Here is a 5,000-nt window from a genome sequence, read left to right on the forward strand (position 1 = left end):
CCTATTATCATCATATATAGTATGCAGGTGTGTAAATGTTACTTTAGAAACATTAGCATCACATGCAGGTGTCAAATCAGGCTTAATTAATATGGAGTCATAATTTATGCATATGCATCTGGTATCATTGACTGGCCACAAAAGAGGCTGAAATTCACATGAAGAAGGCATGTCGATACTGCACCCAGTCGTGTTTCATATTTTCTCCTAAATACAGTTGTTACCACAGTAGCCGTTTCCCCACACACACACCCCTGCCACAGCTGGCCATATAGCCCCATCTGTGTTTGAGGTTGTTCAGGCCACTGTGGACTTGTTTTTTTGTTTGTTTGTTTGTTTCTGTGCCACCATGCAACTGGTGTTCTGGTTGTTAGGGTATTAGGTCATGCTGAACCTGGCTTTGTTGTGAAGTGAACAGTGCACTTCATGGACGTTTAACCACTTCTCGTCGGTCATAATGCGTCTTCAGTAGTTTTACGCTAGATGCTCTCTATGAGTCACTGTCCTTGAAGCCAGGAACAAAAAAATAATAAGAAGAATCCACTCCCTCGTTTGGTTTTTCTCATGTGCATTTCACTTCCTGGTCCGCCATTATAGATTGTCAAACGGAGCATAACAAATGAACACATCGGCCGTTTTTTCTTCTTCATTTTGAAACGATCGTGTCAGGGGATCGATTGTAGCGGACATAAATATTCTGTGACTACTTAAAAAGTAACCTAACCTACTGCTAAACATACACACACACACACACACACACACACACACACACACACACACCAAAACCTCTTCCAACGCGCCTTTGAGTTGTTTTTTAAAGTGCCACATTATTGTAGAAAAAAACAATTTGCACTAATGCCATTATGACAGATACATGCTTCTGGAGGAGGAGATGTAATGGGGGAGCAGGAGCAGCACACAAGTGTGCACGTGTAGATGTTTGTCACCCAAAATGGAGTCTGTGTAATTACAGAGATGAGCCGCGTGTAAACAAGCCAGCATTAGCTTAATGAACACAGCACTAGCCCAGGCGCTAATTGAATTAGCCCAGACAGAGAGAGAGGAGAAGAGAAGAGAAAAGTGGATGAACAGCTGGTGGGGCCAAATCCACTCAGCCATCCGCATTGTTCTGTGTGTGTGTGTGTGTGTGTGTGTGTGTGTGCGTGTGTGGACTGCAGACTGCACCCACACACAGTTGTACACACAGATGTTGATAGTACTCAAACACGAGCACTAAACAGGGGCAGGAGAACTGTACAAGATTCATGAAATAATAAGACTAAAAGTCCATGAATAGATAGAGGTATGGTACCACAGCACTGCTCCAAGTGCAACAGCAATCTGGTGGCCATTAGAGTTTGAGATATCTTTGGTAACTTAAGACATCTGGTATAATCGGGTCTATAATGCATTTCAAGCGCATTTATAATGCATTATAATGTGCTTATAGTGAAACAAATCTACACAGAAAGCTACAGTCTACTGTTTTTTTTCAATGGAAGCCAGCAACATGAAGATATAAGCTCAAAGCTACATCATGACGTTGGTAGCTGCTACAACAGCTATCTTTGTGTCTTTTGTAATTGCCAGTGTGTGGAGGCACTATCACACTCGTTATAAATGTTGCAACGTATAACAAATATTACAGGTGCTGGTCATAATTTACAATTTTACAATTTAGACATTTAGCAGACTCTGCTAAATGCCTCTACAGAGCGATTTACAGTAAGCAATGTAAACACAAGGCAATGCATCACATGCATAGAGACAGTGTAGTGTCTCAGTAATCTGGGATCAATGGCAAACTAAACTAAACATTACAATATAAAAAAAAATATATCAATAGATATAGACTTCTGAATTTTTCAATGTCGTCCTGAAATGTTGATATCCTCAAGTACCATATATTAATTCAAGTGTGTGTGTGTGTGTGTGTGTGTGTGTGTGTGTGTGTGTGTGTGTGTGTGTGTTTGTGCGTGCGAGTCTGTCAGACAGTAATACCCTGTGGCCACCACAGCAGTGAGGTGCATACCGTACCCGTGAAGGCGTGCCGTGCACCCAGATCAGATCAAAGGCCAACCAAGTTGCTCTGCTACACCCTCTGCAGAGGCTCCGGGCAGGGAGCTCCACTAGGAGCGTGCAGGCTGCCTGGGTCCCCAGGTGCTATGCTCAGCCTGACTGCGCAGGAAAGCCCCGGGGCTGAAAGCCTTTCATCATGAGGCCTGCCGCGCCGTGAAGACTGACTCGCCCCGAGGTGTTCCAACTCGCTGCAAATCTTCTGAAGCGAAGAGCAGCGAATAACGAGAAAGGCCTCTCGCGAACAGAACGCCGTTTCTTTTCCATAACGTCAACCCAACCCAAAGGACCAAAATGCACCTTTAATTCACTGTATGCTATAACTTGAATTTGTCTTTCATCCCAGAGCCAGTGTTTCACAATAAACGCCGTTAAACTGGTCCTAGTTGCAGCTCTAAATACTACAAACCCTGCCTAAACATAAAATACCTCAAAAATGTGTAATAGAAATTAATAATAATGTACTCATATGCATGCCCACACATTCTGAGACAAACATTTTGTGTGTGTGTGCGAGTGATAAAGTGATTAAGTGAATTAATCTCACACAGACGTCCTTCTCACACAAACACTCTGACATCAGACGTACGATGGATAATGGGAGGTAACCTTCACTGTCCTCCTGTCATTAACTAAGTGTGGCCCACACGCACGCACACACACACACGCACGTGCGGTCGTGCGCACACACACACACACACACACACACACACACACACACACACTCTGACTGAAGGAGACCTTGAACACCCACCCATTAAGATGTGGGTGTCTGACTCAAAGATTTAAATTCCAATGACCCCCCCGGTTTGGTTTATATACGGTATAAAGCCATGGACCCCCATAAGTCTGACAGAACCAAATGGACCAATAATGGTCCATTTGGGCATTTGGTTCCATTTGTCATATGCACGCTGTCAAGTGTACAAATGGGATCCATTTGGTTCCTAACTAAAGTGACTATATAATACTTTGACAAGGACCTCCTAGAACATCCCCAAAGACCTCCGGTGGTCGTCTTTGAGTGCCACAGGAGACGCATAGTCGATGTAGGCCTTCACAAAACAGACTTTTTTAACATAGATTATATACTTTTAACTTGTGATGAATATGTGGCCTCATGTGACTCAGGAATAGACTATGTGACAACCAGGAATAGTCTGGTGACCACCGGAGAGATGGGTGACAGCCGGAATGTAGACGGCATCCGGGAGCAGTATGGGTTGGCACCCCAGCCTGAGTCTTCCGTGAGGAGGAAGCCCAACTAACCGTCGGCGAGGCCTTTAGGATGGCCCAGGTGAAGCCTGCAGAACCATTGCGGCCCAATAATCCACCACTCCTAAATGAACTGCCTGGTGCTGGTAGTCTGGGTCCTAGGTCCTAGACCTGGTGAGAGCAGGAGTGGACCTGGTGAGACGTAGGAGGGGCCCTCTGTGGGTTGACAAGAGTCAACCCACAGAGCTTAGTCCTTCCACGCTCCAGATTGATCTACCTCCCAGTCCCGGTAGAGTAGTTCCGGAGCAACGGAGTGTGTGGCCCTGGTCTTGCCCTAATGGGACTGATTGAGGGTAGCTACTGGGACGTAAGTAAGTCGGGACTTGATCACTCCGGCTGGGTCACCTGAGTGAGGGGTATGATGTTGGAGAGACCCGAAACCCTGATGTGTTACATCACTGAGGATACGTCCCAGATGAAACCCTGATGGGTTACATCACTGAGGATACGTCCCAGATGAAACCCTGATGGGTTACATCACTGAGGATACGTCCCAGATGAAACCCTGATGGGTTACATCACTGAGGATACGTCCCAGATTAAACCCTGATGGGTTACATCACTGAGGATACGTCCCAGATGAAACCCTGATGGGTTACATCACTGAGGATACGTCCCATATGAAACCCTGATGGGTTACATCACTGAGGATACGTCCCAGATTAAAACCTGATGGGTTACATCACTGAGGATACGTCCCAGATGAAACCCTGATGGGTTACATCACTGTGGATACGTCCCAGATGAAACCCTGATGGGTTACATCACTGAGGATACGTCCCAGATGAAACCCTGATGGGTTACATCACTGAGGATACGTCCTAGATGAAACCCTGATGGGTTACATCACTGAGGATACGTCCCAGATGAAACCCTGATGGGTTACATCACTGTGGATACGTCCCAGATGAAACCCTGATGGGTTACATCACTGAGGATACGTCCCAGATGAAACCCTGATGGGTTACATCACTGAGGATACGTCCCAGATGAAACCCTGATGGGTTACATCACTGAGGATACGTCCCAGATGAAAACCTGATGGGTTACATCACTGAGGATACGTCCTAGATGAAACCCTGATGGGTTACATCACTGAGGATACGTCCTAGATGAAACCCTGATGGGTTACATCACTGAGGATACGTCCCAGATGAAACCCTGATGGGTTACATCACTGAGGATACGTCCCAGATGAAACCCTGATGGGTTACATCACTGAGGATACGTCCTAGATGAAACCCTGATGGGTTACATCACTGAGGATACGTCCCAGATGAAACCCTGATGGGTTACATCACTGAGGATACGTCCTAGATGAAACCCTGATGGGTTACATCACTGAGGATACGTCCCAGATGAAACCCTGATGGGTTACATCACCGTGGATACGTCCCAGATGCATCCATGCAATGTGTTTTCTCTCTCTCAGTCAGGTTTACTAAACTGCACACCAAGTTAACACACACTCAAAAATCTGCATATACGAGTTGAGGTTTGATAGTAGGTTCCGCTCACGTCCAGACTGATAAAAGAGTTTTGTGTGGAAAATGAATTATAATGTTTAGACTGATGATAAGTTCTTGGTTTACCTATGATCCTAGATTACTGAGGCACTACACCTACGTTTCTATGCATTTCATGTACTG

General features: G+C 45.5%; 1 protein-coding gene across 4 annotated transcripts in view; it reads right to left on the reverse strand.

Annotated features, from left to right (window-relative positions):
• LOC308327093 (neurobeachin-like) overlaps positions 1-5,000 on the reverse strand; it is a gene marked incomplete at its 5' end in the record, with an annotated part of 182,914 nt that overhangs the window by 94,494 nt on the left and 83,420 nt on the right. The window lies entirely within an intron of this gene.

This window comes from Protomyctophum bolini (genome assembly GCF_963924005.1).
Source record: "Protomyctophum bolini genome assembly, chromosome: 13".
Taxonomy (NCBI): domain Eukaryota; kingdom Metazoa; phylum Chordata; class Actinopteri; order Myctophiformes; family Myctophidae; genus Protomyctophum; species Protomyctophum bolini.